Raw genomic sequence first — 16,430 nt, 5'->3', positions numbered from 1 at the left:
GGATAAAAGATGTAACTAAAAGAGTGCTGAGATAGCTCACCAATGACATTTATGCCACAACCCTTCCTCCACTGCCTCACTGTCACGATGGCCAGATCCACCAATGTAGGAGTCGCCAATCTTTAGATGCCATCTGTTTGCCACTGGGCCTGCTGCCTAATGTTGTTGCCAGGTCCCATGCTGAACCCACACTTGCTCTGCAACCAAGAATGCCCAGATCCATCGCACCCTTGCCAACACTTGGAGTCCCCATTCTGAGCCTACAGCAATTAGGAGTCCCTGGCTCTGCTGCCAGGCCAGGCCGCTGCTGACTCGCCAAGAGACCAGCTCCGGCCACCCGCCTCCAAGATGTCACCCTGCCAGCATCGCCATCTTGAAAAGTCTGCTGCTACCATCACCATCTCTGATATACTGGACAAACTTTGCAGCTTCTGCCAGCCCCTGACACCGGGAGGACATCACCGCTGCCACTGCCAACACCTCCAGCCACTAGAAGGAGCTGTGTCCAACCACCAAGAGGGGCCACCATTACACCTGCTCCAGTTGCCATGCTGATGTCGCTAACTAACCCGCTGCAAAAGGCTCCAAAGAAAAGAAAAATGAAAGAAAAAAAAGGAAGAAAAAAAGGGGGGCAGAAGTTATAAGAAAAGAAAAGAAAGCATGGGGGAGAGGATAAACCCCAGTCAGGAGCCTAAATGAAGCCCTGCTACTCAGCCATCATCTAGTAACTACTTCAGTCTTTTATATTTTTTGCTAGTATTTTCTCATTCTCTACTTTCTCCTCTTTACTTTTTTGGTTAGTTCCCATCTCTCACTCAGTATCTGCCTTTCACCTCTGGAGTGTCTTATTTCACTTTCGGGAAGACTCTAATATGAAGATAAATTACTGGTCAACAAAAACAAATGCTTGATTTTGATTAAGACATTTGTCAACAGAGCTGTGTTTACCACTGTGGTATATTCACACATTGGTTTTCCTAAATTAGGTAATTTCTACTGCCATGGGTTTAAAAGTCTTTCCTTACTACAGCACTTAGCTCAGAGTGATTTTTCCAAAATTGAAATATTGATACAGAGCCATGCGTACACAGACTACCATAAAGCAGGCAATCCTTCACATTGTTATTCAAATTGGAAAATACATTTGTCTATGCTGGCAAACATTCCTATGTGATTTTTCAGTTGTTTAAGTTAGATCATTAAACTTAAATGTTTATCTTTAAACATGGGCACCTACTTAACAAAAGTGAAAGTCTGATTTTACTTCTCATTACCTTCCAATGAATTCTGTTAGTCAGCCTGTATCGGGGCTTTTAAACAGGATCAAATAACCCTAATATGTCAATGTTGACATCCAGTGAAATGTCACATTTATTACGTTAATCATCAAAATGGTGAACTAATATTGCATCAACATCATCCTTTTAAAATTGCAATCAACAATTTAATTATTTATCTCAACCTGTAAAATCAAAGTGAACCATAAAACCCTATTTAAAAAAGAAATCCCAAAACAATTTCAATTCTATCGCGTTCCAGCTCAACAAGTATGCTGGATTGATCTAACCGAGCCACTTCAGACTCTAACAGACAGAATGCCTCATTTGAAAACAAATACCTTTGCCACTTTCAGTGTTCTGAAAACCCAAATTGTGGATTCCCAAAGACATTGTTCATAAATTTATAATTAACACTCATCAAGTACATTCTACTGGGTTACAACCGTTTCATGTCCATTTGTTGTAAATTTAGAAAATTCCCAGACATTTGGGACTAGAAACTGCTTTGCAATCCAGGAATGACCTACTTTGGACCTAAGGGAGGAATTGCATCATGATAAGAAATTCACAGTTGTGTAAAAAGAATGATCATGTTTGCACCTGCACTACAAAACCAATGAGTCCTATGATCTAAAACCTAAATTAAACATCTTTACCATCTACTCCTGGTAGGTTTAGAAGACTAATAACTTTACAATAAATTATTTCTAGTGCAAATCTCTGACACTTGATTAGAAAAATTTCTGTCTTGCTCAAGAATAATTCTAAACTACATCACAAAATGTGAAGCTTAGTAGAACACAGTCCCAAAGCACAACACCAGCATGTCATTACACAAAACAAGTGACAGCGATATTAGGACGTATAGCCTGGTCAAAGCTTGGTCAAAAATATACATTTCAAGAAGGGGCTTGAAAGAAGAGAGATGGAAAGGTTAAGGGAGGTAATTCCAAAAGGTTACCATCAAGGGGTCTGAAGATAAGATGATCAATGATGGTGGTATGGATTAGGGAATATATAAGACTTTAGAACTGAAGAAGCACAGAGGTCTCAAAGACACAGCTCTGTAGAGGTCACAAAAGTATGACGGAGAGGGGTCATGGAAGGATTCAAACATGCGGGTGACATCTTAAAAATGAGGCACTTCTGGACTGAGAGCTGCTGTATCTCAGAGTGAAGTGGGTAATGAATGGTAGAAATTAGGATTCAGGCAGCTTAAGTTTACAGATAGTGGAAAGTGGGGACTCAGCCAGGACAGCACTGGAATAGTGGAGTCTGGAGGTAACGAAGACATGGATAACCGTTTTACGCAGCAGTTAGCAGAGGTCAAAGAGCAGAGTCCGCTTCCTGTATGATAATGCTCTTTTGAAGCATCTTAGGATATTTTACGATTCCAATGGAACTATGTCATTGAAACACTTGGTACCACTGTTAATTCAAAAGTTAAGGATAACCCATCACTGAGGTCAAGCTATTGAAAATAGTTCATTTTGGTAAAGCAGAAACAGATTTGAAGGTTTCGCAAGTTACAAATATTTCTTTGTTCTTTTATGGGGTATAGGCATCACTGATAAGGCCAGCATTTTCCGCCCATCCCTAATCGACCTTAAATTGAATGACTTCCTCGACCATTTCAAATGGCCAGTAACAGTCAACCACATTGTAGTGAGTCTGGAGTCACAAGCAAACCAGACCAGGTAACCACGATAGATTTCCTTCCCAAAGGACACTATGAAGCAGATTTTTTTTAAAAAGACAACAATGATGGTTTCATATAACCATTACTGAAACAAGTTTTTGCATCCATATTAATTGAACTTAAATGACACTGGGTGCAAAGGCAGGATTTGAACCCACGTTCCCAGAGCATTTAATAATTATAAAGAATCATACTAGACACGAAACATTGACTCAGCTCCTCTCTCCATAGATGCTACCAGATCTCCCGAGTTTCTCCGGCACTTGGTTTTATATTAGATTTCTAGCAAGTGCAGTATTTCGCTTTAATTGCCAGAGCATTACTCTTGATCTCTGGAGTACTAGGCCAGGGACACTACCACAATATCAACATGTACTCCAATTATACTACTTTAAGACTGCAGCATTAAACTCCCAAGAAAGAGGTACGTAGTCCGACCAGGGGTACCATTTGTGAACTGACTGAATTCGATACGCAGCATCTCATCAGATCACACCGAGATCAGGGAGGCACAATCACTGTGGTATCATGTGTCCCAAGTATTCATTTGGCATCAATCCTGCATTTTTGAGCAGATTTTTGCATTATTAATACTAAATATACACCATATATTTTAGCAGGCAAAAGTCAACGTGATCACTGAGATCTTTTATTTACTTGTCTTTACATTTCCTTTATCCGCTTCTTATATCTAGATAGGGAGGCTCTACAGTTTGAACCAATATCAACAGACTGAGTGAAGCTATCCAACCTCGGAGTTTAATTCCTTTCACATTGGGAGGAAATCCTTCTGTATGCAAGCATATACGGAATGTGGAATCACACAGAAGCACAGACACAAAATGCATTTGCATTTTTTTCCTTCTATTTCACCAACAAAAAAGGGAGCAGGTGCCATACAGAGGTACAACAGGCAACACAGATTTTGTCAAGAACCAGAATTATCAGGAAGCAGCAGGTAATTTAGGTTGACAAAAGAAGCTTCACCTTCAGCTTAGTTTAACACTATCACAAGATGATACTTCAATTTCCTTTCACAGTTAACATCACCTTTTCAAACCCCTGAACAACCACATCATTAAAAGCTCATTTGAACATGAACAGTTTTTGCTACATTCAGATTCTCACTTCAAACTTTTATTTTAACTCAACAGACACTTTGGACAAGAGGATGAGCAAGGCAGCTTAACTGATGAATCATTCTAGGCCTCACTTAAAGCACAGATGATACTTAGACACAAACTTAAGCATTATGACCCAACACTCCCACCTTCATGCCTTTTACAGAAAGATAAACTAAGCTAATTAATTCAAGGACAAAGACAGTGCAAGTAGAAATATTTAGATCCATGAAAATTGTTATAACTTCAGTGGAGCAGTTTGCAAGCCCATTATCAAATATGCCATGACATTTTGATTTTGTGAACGTTATTAATGCATGACAGCAACAGTATGTTCAGAACATTGAGTAACACAAGCACCACATTTTTTGAATGCAACAGAACTCTTGCCCGCTGTCTTTTTTTCTAAATCACATTTCCTACGTGTTGAAAAGTTTCACATTAAGAAAATGAAGCATCAATTATAAAGTGATACCTTCCTTTCTACACGTTTGATTTGAGCCAGAAGAAATTAATGGCGTAATCTCTTAAATTTAATCAAGTTAACAAACATGTTTAATCGAGAGTTCTTACCAGTCATTTTTGAAAGGTGTAACATTTTGGGTTCATCCTGCTCGATTGTACTTGAAACACATCACTGTGGCAATTTCATTTGTACGTGGAGGCGCGGGCGGGGGGGGGGGGGGGGAGAGAGAAGAGAAATGGAGCCCAACTACACGGGGATACTGCTTTGTGAAAAATGGAAATAAACTTCAGTACAGTTCTGTGTTTAAGATGATTTGTTTTCAATAACATCAAATATTGTAAACTCCAACCCTCCAAGAATATCGAAGAATTGAAGATAGTAGTAGAGTAAATTGAAATCAATTCCCTGCAGCAAATGGACTCTTCCAGTGGATTAGTAAATAGATTAGTTCCTAACTGGGCTAGTCTGGGCTGATAACGTGAAATAGACTTTACTACCTTTTCATCACTGAATATTGTGTTTTCAGAAAGTCATCAACGTTGCACAAATACAATGGTGTATTATCAGTCACGATTCGGTTATGCAAAGCATTATCTCTCAAGTCATCTGCATAGTTAAAAAGCTGCCAGCTACATCAGACACACAGCCTCCCCCCTTCTTTAAAACAGTGATTTAAGAGCCCAGACATAATTTCCGTAATAAACTCTGATTTGGTTTCAGTCAATTCAAGACAATGGACAACTCATCAACATGCAAACTGTGACGCTTTTTTGGAACATTAAATGAGATATAAATAACATGCAGCCTGACAAATTAAGCTCAAGATTCTGTCTGAAGCTATATTCACACCCAGTATCATAGCTCAATTTTGCAACACGAAGGCTACAGACAGTATTTAACAATTTAGTTACATTGACAGTCATGATATTCACAACATCAATACAATCTAAAAACGATGGTCCAATAACTGTAATCTTTATCCAGGTTAATGTGTAGTCATTATGTTTCGCACAACCAGAAGAGAGTTTTAGGAGTTGCTGTCAGGCATATTAATGAGATATCCAAGTGATTAGTGCTTTGATGTTGGGCATGTTGAACCACTCTTCTCACAATCAAATCTGGGGATCTTTCAAAGGTGCTACTGGTCACACTTCATTCGTGGCTGAGGACCCTGCTGCAAGTTGACCAGTCTCAAACATACAGGAAAGCAGGGATCATTGCTGCCTGCTTTGTTGGTCGTGGTTGATGAGTTCCTAATCAGGCAGACTGCTTTGGCTGAACGGTGTCGAGCTTCTTCAAAAAAAAATGTTGGAGCTGCACTCACCCAGACAAGACCATATGTGGGAGGAGGGACCAGTACAAGCAGAATAGGTTGCACCCAAGCAGGACCACTTTAGCCACTCTTGATAAGTCAATCCCTTCATCCCAGGAACCAGCCTAGTGATTCTCTTTTCAATTGTCTCCAATGCTAATGCATCCTTTCTTAAATACGAGGACCAAAATTGTAAATAGTACTCTAGATGCGGCCTCACCAACACCCTGTACAGTTGTGACAAGACTTTGCTTTCTTTAGGCTCCAATGCCCTAGCAATAAGGACAAAATTCTATTTGCCTGCTTAAATTCTTGTTGCACTTGCATGCTAACTTCTTGTGTTTCTTTCACAGGATCAACCAAAACCCTCTTCAATGCATTACTTTTTGCAGTGTCTCTCAATTTAAATAACAGACTGCCTTTTCATTCTTCCTACCCGACTCTTTCCTACATTTAACTCAACCTGTCAAGCTTTTTGCCCACTCTCTCAAACCATCTATATTCACATTCAGATTCTTAAATGTCCTCCTCACAACATGCCTTCCCATCTATTTTGTATCATCAGCAACTTTGCCTAAGTTGTACCGTGCTCCAAGGAATTAATACAGATCCTAAGTACTTGAAGTCCTAAGGCACTCCACTTATTTAAAGAACTCTACTAAATTTGTAGGTGAAAATTAGGTTTTAATGATTTTGCAAATAAGCAAAATTGCATTTTCACAACTGCCTCATGGTATTGAGCAGATTATGCATTACATTTCTGGCTTTAAGATTCCAGCTCTTCCTTTGTTTTTTGGCTTCAGCGTTTACTGGAGAGCAACATGCAAATACACTTTTTTTTAAAACCTTAATATACACAATAGCAGATCTGAACCATTGAGTGGCATACTTACAAAACTACAAGATCCTACCTGAATGATAAGTACATGGGTAGGACAGAGCATGGAGAAGACATTAAAAATATTCAGTACTTTATCACTTGTCAATTATTCAGAATATTTTTCAATAACTTGCAGTTAATTTCACACTTTCAGACTTATTTGATCAGTATTTGCAGGCAATCTGAGAGGTACTGACAATATGTGACCCAAACCAAAGCAGAAATTTAAAATTACAAAAAAATGCAAAGGCTACATAATATTCACAGGATACTGTTTCATGTAATTAAATGTCTCTGGAACATTATAAATCAATTTGTACAAGAGTGGAAAATGTGTACTTTTTCAATAACAATTCTAAAAAGATCAGAATGAATACAGGTCTTTATAATGAAAAAAGCTCCATAATTAACAAGGGGCTCTATGTAGTGCACTGCAGACTGCTTTCTAAAGTTCTCAACACCCACTTTCTTCCAGCTAATTTGGCAGCATGAAGCAGATACAGCAACCTCAGAATCTATGCACTGCCATTCGATCAATTACAGCGCTGCTTGGAACAGCTTACTTGCCATGTCCAGTTATGAAGCACTGAGCAAGAGGTCAGTGGTCAGAAAAGAAACAAAATAACCTCAGATAACGAAGTGTGGAGCTAGATGAACACAGCAGGCCAAGCAGCATCTCAGGAGCACAAAAGCTGACGTTTCGGGCCTAGACCATGAAGGATCTAGGCCCGAAATGTCAGCTTTTGTGCTCCTGAGATGTTGCTTGGCCTGCTGGGTTCATCCAGCTTCACACTTTATTATCAAAGACAGGCTGGGCTGGTTTTGGGATGCAGTGGGGGGAAGGGACGAGCTGAGCTGGTTTCATGATGCAGTGGCGGGGGGGGGGGGGGGTAAGATTTTGAAGCTTGTGAAGTCCACATTGATACCATTGGGCTGCAGGATTCCCAAGCGGAATATGAGTTGCTGTTCCTGCAACCTTTGGGTGGCATCATTGTGGCACTGCAGGAGGCCCATGATGGACATGTCATCTAGAGAATGGGAGGGGGAGTGGAAATGGTTTCTGAGGAATGGGAGGGGGGAGTTGAAATGGTTACATAACCTCAGGTTATAATGGTTAAATAACCTCAGGACAGGTTTGTAACAGGGATTGAAACAGCCGTCCCTGAAATGAGCAGAAATTAAAGTGCTGCAGATGCTTAAAATATGGGTAGAAAAGACAAAATTAGTTCCAGTGAAGAGGTTCCACACCAAAAATGTCAACTTACATATTCTCAATAAACACTATCTGACCTGAACTTTGCCAGTGTTTTCTGTTGTTGTTTCTTAAGAAACTATATAGATTGTCTCAATCCACTGCCAATCAGCTACGGGCCTACAAGACAAACTGCTCACAGACAAACAAGTTTACTGAAAAAAGTCACTACAATAACAGCATGGAAAATGAGAGATTGTAATTGCGGTGCAGCGGAATGATCCTTGGGAACAGAGCCAATGTAGATTGGATAAAAGTAGAGGAAACGTCAATCTGGATCGCAGTTGTGCTCAGCCTTACAGTTCTTCATTCTGACATTAAGTAACTGAAATAGCAAGTGTTCATTTCCCATCATTGGCATCTTTATCAAACAATGAGCACGAAACATAATATTCATCTATTTGATTTCATAGCACTTTTAAAGGACGGACTCTTCCAAATGTTCACTAAATAGTGGCAACACTTGGAAGACTAATTAGTAAAGTTAAATCACATGGGATTCAGGGAGAGCTTGCCAACTGGATACAAAATTGATGGTAAGTGTCAGAAGGTGTTGGTAAAGGATTGTTTTTTCAGTCTGGAGGCCTGTGACCAGTACTGGGTCCCCTTTCAATTGTCCTTTATATAAATGAATTGGATGAAAATTTAGGGAGGTATGGCTAGTAAGCTTACAGATGACACCAAAATTGGTGGTATAGTCAATATTGAATTAAGTTATCTAACATTACAAAGAGATCATGATCAATTGGGCCAATGCACCTGGGAGTGGCAGGTGGAGTTTAATTTGGATAAATGTGAGGTATTGCATTTTAGTAAAACAAATAAGGGCAGGTCTTATTCAGTTAATGTTATTGCACAGGAAATGTCAAACAGAGGCCGAGGAGTTCAGGTACACAGTTCTTTGAAATTTGCATCACAGATTGACAGAGTGGTTGAGAAAGTGTCCAGCATACTTGCTTTCATTGCTCAGACCAGTGAATATAGGAGAACACAGCGCAGAGCTGGAGGAACCCAGCAGGCCAGGCAGCAGACGAGCCGGAAAGCTGACGTTTCAGGTCGGAATTCTTCTTCAGAAGTGGGGGAAGGGGAAAGGGGGCTTTGAAATTAATAGAGGAAGGGTGTGGCTGGGGACGGTAAGTGGGGTGGCAATAGGTGAGCGCAGGCAGGGAGTCGTGGGGATTGGTCAATGAGGTGGGAGGAGCAGATAGGTGGGAGAGAAGACAGACAGGTCAAGGAGGCAAGGATGAGAGGTAGTGTTGGTCATGGGATGAGGCCAGGTGTGGGGAGACTTTGAAGCTAGTAAAGTCTACATCGAGCCTGACCCGAAACAGCAGTTTTCCTGATCCTCTGATGCTGCCTGGCCTGCTGTGTTTCTCCATCTTCCCACTGTGTTATCTTAGACTCAAGCATCAGCAGTTCGTACTAGCTCCGAGTTTAGGAGTTGGGAAGTCATGCTGAGATTGTACACCTTTGGAGTCCTGTGTGCAATTCTGGTTGCCCTGCTATAGGAGGGATATTATTAAATTGGAGAAAGTTTAGAAGAGATTCATCAAGGTGTTGCCAGGGCTGGTGAGTTTGAGTTATAACGATAGGTTGGGCCTTTTTTTCAGGATTGTAGGAGGTTGAGGGATGATTTTATAGATGTTTAACCATGAGGAGCACAAATAAGGTGAACAGCAAAGGTCTTTGCCCCAGGGTGGATGGATTCAAAACTATTGGGCATATTTTTTAACATGAGGGGGGAAATATTTAAAAGGTACCTTGGGGGCAACCTTTTCACACAGATGATGGCTCATTTGTGGAATGAACAGCCAGAGGTAATAGTGGATACAGGTACAGTTACAACTTTCAAAAGACATTTTGATAAGTAGATGAATCGGAAAGGTTTGGAGGAATTCGGGCCAAAGCAGGTAAGTGGGACTAGTTTAGCTTGGGAAACTCAGTCAGCAGGGACAAGTTGGACCAAAGGATCTGTTTCCGTGCTGTACAACTCTATGACTCTAAGGCAACAGGCTTGTTCCTGAGTCAGTGTTATCACTTGCTAATCTCAAACAGGGAAGAGGTAGACTCTGGATTTTGCTCTGGAGTTGACAATTGCCTAGGTTTGCAAAACCTAATTGCTATCTAAACCAAAGATGCGACACTGAAGGAGGTGAGGGCAAGGACAAAGGTTGGTTTTAGTAGCTTGTGCTAAAAAAAATGTAAAAGTTACCATATCAAGATTCTGACATGAAGATTGACTAACTGACTGATGAAATACTACCCAGGCAACTAAATTCTAGCAAGCAGATTGTGCCAATGACATTGGCAAAATAAAGGAGTTGAATCAAATGAGCTACTTTGTTGCATATGATCCTGAGGCATTAAAAGTAAGTGGATAAAAGCATTATGTACCTATTGTTCAGCTGATCTGCAGCTATCATCCAAGCCTAATATTTGAACAAGTATTTTATTTTAATCCCAACCATCAATCGAACCCTAAAACAAAAGTTGGTCATTGAGTTCAGGAAACAAGTTGGACAGCACACCCCTGTTTATATCAATGGTGCTGAGGTGGAGACGGTTGAGGCTGTCATGTTCTGAGGTATGCGAAGATCACCAATAATCTGTCCTGGTCCACCCATGTTGATGCTACTGTCAAGAAAGAACAACAATGCCTCTACTTCCTCACAAGGCTAAGGAAATTCAGCATGTACATGAAAACAGTTAGCGATTTTTACTGATGCACCATAGGAAGCATTCTATCTGGATGCATCACAGCTTGGCACGGCAACTGCTTTGTCCAGGACCATGGGATAACTACAGAGAGTTGTGAACACAGCTCAGACCATCACACAAGACTACTTCCATCCACAGACTCCATCTATATTTCTCACTGTCTCAGGAAGGCAACCAACATAATCAAAGGCCCTGCGCACCGTGGTTATAATCTCTTCCAACTTCTTCCATCTGGCAAAAATAGAAAAGCTTAAACACATGTAGCCACAGAACAAGAAGAGCTTCTTCACTGCTTTTATGAGCCTTCTGAGTGGACCTCTCAAATTTTAATTATAATTATAATGTTAATCGCACTCTTTGTGCACCTTCTCTGCAGCTGTAATATTGTGTTCTTTGTACTATTCTACTACCCCAATTGCATTTGTATGGTGTGATCTGTCTGTACTGCACGCAGATCAAAACTTTTCACTGTACCTAGATACATGTGACAATAATAAAATCAAATTAAATCAAAAAGATCACTATTCCAAACTTGAAGATACAACTAAAAGTAAAAGACATTTGCTGGTCCTTAGCTGGAGTACTGTGTACAGTTGGGGGGTGCTACATTGTAGCGAAAAATATGAATGTGTTGAAGAAAGTGCAGGAGTAATTCACAAGAATGGTTCCAGGAAACAGAAACTTTACTTGCGAGGACAGATTGAAGAAGTTGCGACCATTCTCCTCTGAGAAAAGCAGCGGGGAAATTTTTGAGGTTTTCAAAGTCATGAGTGCAGTCAATAGGGAGACTGTTCCTGTTTGTGAAAGGAACGGGAACAAGAAGGCATAGGTTTAAAGTGATTTGTAAAAGATGCAAGGGTTCAGGCATGGAATGCGCTGCCTGGAAACGTATTGGAGGCAGATTTAATTAAGGAATCCAAGAGGGCATTAGGTGATTGTTTGGATAGAAATGGTATGGGAGGGTATGAGAAAAGTCAGGGAGTTGACACTGGGTAATAATACTCATTTGAAGAGCTGCTGTAGGCCCAATGTGCTGACTGGCCTCTTTCTCCAATGTGAGATGTCTGTGATTCTTCATTAAATGCACTTAGAAGTACCAGGCAGTGCATTCTGTAATGGGCGTAATAGAGGAAATGTGTTCTTCTGTTTGATTCTGTTCTAATACTGTACAGTAGAAAGAAAGATGATTTTAGATACCTAAAATCAATGACCTAAACAAACCCAATGACCAGTAATAGGAATATTGTCTTTTCATGAGTTCCTCCTACCCCCTTACAGGTAACTTCTCTACAGCAGTCATGGTAGAATTACCTAAAATGTTCCCACCTGTTTATTTTGTACAAGTGTTTGTACACAGCACACATTTTGTCAATTACGTTACTATTTGGATTATTTGGGCCATGTACTGAATGCTTCATATGCACTTTATTATCTTAGGTGTGGAGGTTGCTCTATTACTAAAGTGTGAAGCTGGATGAACACAGCAGGCCAAACAGCATCTCAGGAGCTGCTCCTAAGATGCTGCTTGGCCTGCTGTGTTCATCCAGCTTCACACTTTGTTATCTTGGATTCTCCAGCATCTGCAGTTCCCATTATCTCTGATATAATTTTAACCTCCACACCTAGTGTTTTTGTACACTAGCCTGCTGAGAAAGCTTTTATTTCAGTTGCTGCCTTCAGAACAAGCATTAAATGTGTTTTCTGAGGTAAGGGAGGCTGGGGAAGAAAAATCAACGTAAGCTTCTCTCAACAACATCCTGACAATTGATTTAAAAAACCACTCTGATAAAAACCCAGCAAGAGTGCTTCCAAACTAAATGTAACTGAGTCTGCCAGCATTTCACATAAATTGAAGTACTTCAACAGGGATAATTTGACAGCTTTCCATTATGTTAGAAAGTAGAAAGCCATTGCACAATGTAGCAGCAGAGAGGGACAAAAAAATTACTTGACTGACACATGCCCTCTCTGATCGGCCTGCAAGTTCCTCACCTCTCTCAAAAAAGGCTTTACTTTGTAAATTTAATCTGCACTGCAATTAAGTTTTAAATTTTGGTAAGGAAAAGTCCATTTTGACCAGCATAAGAACAAAGTTGATCGACAAGGCAACATTTGTTAGTAAATAATCCAAGAGGAGAAACGGAGACAACTCAATATGACTGCCTTGCACTTTCATGAACGAGTACAAATAACATTTTAGTTTTAGTTACAATGTTTAATTTGTCGGTTTGTAAACACTAGTGATGTATGTGGAAATGTTTAATACAAGTTTTGAAAACATTCAACCAATTTTTAACAAGCATAGTTATCATCCATTCAGCAAATCAAAAGCTTCACTACCTTAGTATCTTATGTAAAATTGAGGTAGGTATAGAATTGGAAACTGAGGAGTTGGAAAATATCAGAGAATTGAAATTTTTTAAACGGAGCTGTGTTGACAAAGAAAACAGTACAGTTGGTTCGATGATTCTATTCTTTTTCCTGGGTATCATTCATATTTTAATAATAGATTGGATTTTACATTGATCAGAAGAAAGGCTAACAGGGCTGCCCACTATTACAAAGTAAATCTGGCCATAGTTTCAGTCTCTGCACACACGAGCTTAAAAGCAGAAAACCCAAACTACCATCAGAATATAGCCCACTTCCTCCCCACAGATCATACTCTAATTTTTTCATCAATAGACAAAGTACTCAAATCAATGTAAGGGGGCAAAATGACTGCAATGCCCTAGAAACATGGCAGACAAGGTTAACACTGATACAATTAGGAGTAAGTTAATCTTTAACGTTGTGATAAATGATTATGATTGTCAAACACCCTCTCTGGCTCGGAAAATTAATTTTAAACTGTGCAGTTTCATTCAATGTGTGCAGAAATTTAAAATTAAGTTTTTGTCTGTCTCTTATCCCTCAAACCAATCTGCATTTCCCAAACTTTATATTGCTTTCTGTACATGACTAAAATCTAATTTATACTTTTGGGATAAGGCTCTACATATCTCTGAGAATGCTTGAACTCAACTCTCTGAAGGGTCTCAAGTGTTCTTGCTTTGATCGTAGATGCTATAGATTTCCCTCAGAGAGCATTACTTAGTGGGCCAGACAACAGATGGCGGTAATCACATGCTCTAAATCCCAAGAAAACTACATGGCCAGCTGTCAGCAAGGTGAATGCTAACACTGTTCGTCCACAGCTGACCACAAAATGTGCACAAATATAGTCATAGTTTACAACAAATTAAACATTACAAGCCATTCAAAAATTACCCAATTATTTGAAATACTCTTGGTGACACACATTGCAGTGTTTTACATCAATGTTGCTTTCTTTCCTTTGAAAACTGAAAGAACTACGAATGCTGCAAATCAGGAACAAAAGCAGAAGTTGCTAGAAAAGCTCAGCAGGTCTGGCAGCATCTGTGAAAAAAAAATTCAGTGTTAACGTTTTAGAACATAGAACATAACAGCACAGTACAGGCCCTTCGGCCCCTCAATTTGGGTCCAGTGACCCTTCCCTAGTTCTGAGGAAGGGTTGCCGGATCCAAAAGGTTAACTCTGGTTTTTTCTTCACAGATGCTGCCAGACCTGCTGAGCTTTGCCAGCAACTTCTGCTTTTGTTTCTTTTCTTTAAAGTCAGATTAGGATGGAAAAGTTTATTTAAAAAGAGCATGCAACGACAGACCAGTCAGCAGTCTCACATTACTGGACTACCGTGGAGGAGGTGAACATGGATTGCAATTGGCCAAGGATCGAGCAGCAGTGAGGCATGACATAATGAGTCACTGCTGCCTGGTATGTTGAATATATTTGTTTGATGTGGCAATGAACATCAAGAAAGTAAAAAAATGTCAAGCCATGCCATCACACCGCCATTTTTCCATCTCAGCAGATGGAACAGGGGGTTTTAATACTTAACCAATGCACAGAAAATAATCAGAGCACAACCAGCCTGTGTCATACTCATTCACAAAAGCTGACACCTGTTAGATGAGACCAAACTTTTGCAGGTTACACATTGATATAGTGAGAGATGCAGGGTCATCTAATTGGTTTCACATGTTTCTAAATGATTTTATGCAACTATCCTGTAACTAATTTCCTCCCTACCATGATTGAGAAGTAATTTAGTACAACATGTGTCTATAACCCACAAAGGAAATCAGGCAATCTGAATCTTCCTTGGTCTGATAAAGTAGGATTATTACCCAAAAAAATGTTTTAGCAAAAAGTTATTTAAATAGAAGTTCCAAGCAGTTCAGCTTATTAAGAGTGATTGCTTTTGTTATCAGCGCATGAGAAAAGTGGCAATGAATGGAATACAAATAATATTTCTGGGATTCAGTCACCAGCCTACAAATTTACTAAAGGAAAACTTTATCCGTGACAAACCACATTTGAGAATATTCAACAGAAGTCTATGTAATCACTGTTAAAATTTTATATTTTATAAGCATAAGTTATTTGAAAGATGCTTTCAGAAAATATCAGATGCTCAAATGCAGGTTGTGGGCAGTTGATGCAAGACCGAGAATGTCAATGCTTTTTAAAACATGAAATCTAAACAGCAGTGAATTCAGAAGATATTTTGATGACAAAATTAAAATCCAACAATAATTTGTTGGCTTGTGAAAGTTATATCAGAAAGATGTTTTAATTTTTTTGTACCTAGAGTTTCCAGATAAAAACCACAACATCCTTTTGAATAAATTGCAGTTTCCTGTAAGAAACTGAATCAGTTCATGCAGAACCCTTTGACATTCTGGCTTTCAGCTGCATGCACAAAGAAAATCTATGGCTTCTTATGTGAAACATTACACTCCAGCAATGCACATTACATGATTAACACTTCACAGCTCTCACTGTATCCAATCATATTCTGCATCATATTGAAAGCTTCTGTCAAAGTGCCCTGCTTCTACAATCAAATTGTAAATCCAGACTCATTTGTTCTACATGCAGTGTACATTGACAACAAATTCGAACCGAGCAGGAAATAAGTCAATTTAACGTCTGTTTAAACAGCGAATACTTAGGTGTATAATGATTATTCGCTGTGATTTTATATATCACTAACAATTCATTTAAAATAAATTTTTACACAGGAGTAGTACTGTACATTTCAAGATTTTAATAACTGTTCAGATATTCTTCTGCACCAAATCACTGGAACCTCAAAGTTTTACCAAATCTAGCAGTTTTTATGCTCACTGTACTATCATGGCTGACAGTATTTGCACCAAAACTAGAACATAATTGTTTCCTTTCTGTTTAAAGGCTGATTACTTGCCTATCCCTTCACACTCACTCAAAATTTTGACCAACATTGGAAGAAGAAAATTCTTCAGGTCCAGAAACTTGGAAAGATAACATAATGACGGGCAAGAGACAAGTCAATATATAGTGCAAGATAATAAAATGTGAGGCTGGATGAACACAGCAGGCCAAGCAGCATCTCAGGAGCACAAAAGCTGACGTTTCGGGCCTAGACCCTTCATCAGAGAGGGGGATGGGGAAAGGGAACTGGAATAAATAGGGAGAGAGGGGAAGGCGGACCGAAGATGGAGAGTAAAGAAGATAGGTGGAGAGAGTATAGGTGGGGAGGTAGGGAGGGGATAGGTCAGTCCAGGGAAGACGGACAGGTCAAGGTGGTGGGATGAGGTTAGTAGGTAGATGGGGGTGCGGCTTGGGGTGGGAGGAAG

The 16,430-nt window shown here is 39.7% G+C and overlaps 1 protein-coding gene across 4 annotated transcripts in view; it reads right to left on the bottom strand.

Annotated features, from left to right (window-relative positions):
- ccser2a (coiled-coil serine-rich protein 2a) overlaps window positions 1-16,430 on the bottom strand; it is a 625,227-nt gene that overhangs the window by 577,118 nt on the left and 31,679 nt on the right. The window contains exon 1 of one of the 4 annotated variants that reach the window (XM_048563283.2): window positions 4,674-4,751. The exons of the other annotated variants lie outside the window; for them this stretch is intronic. The gene's annotated coding sequence lies outside the window, so the exon portion shown is untranslated. Of the gene's footprint in view, window positions 1-4,673; window positions 4,752-16,430 lie in introns of those variants that run through there. 4 annotated transcript variants of the gene reach the window in all.

This window comes from Stegostoma tigrinum, chromosome 37 (assembly GCF_030684315.1).
Source record: "Stegostoma tigrinum isolate sSteTig4 chromosome 37, sSteTig4.hap1, whole genome shotgun sequence".
Lineage (NCBI taxonomy): Eukaryota > Metazoa > Chordata > Chondrichthyes > Orectolobiformes > Stegostomatidae > Stegostoma > Stegostoma tigrinum.
Note: the sequence above shows the minus strand (reverse complement) of the source record. Positions and strands in the feature narration are given on the sequence as shown.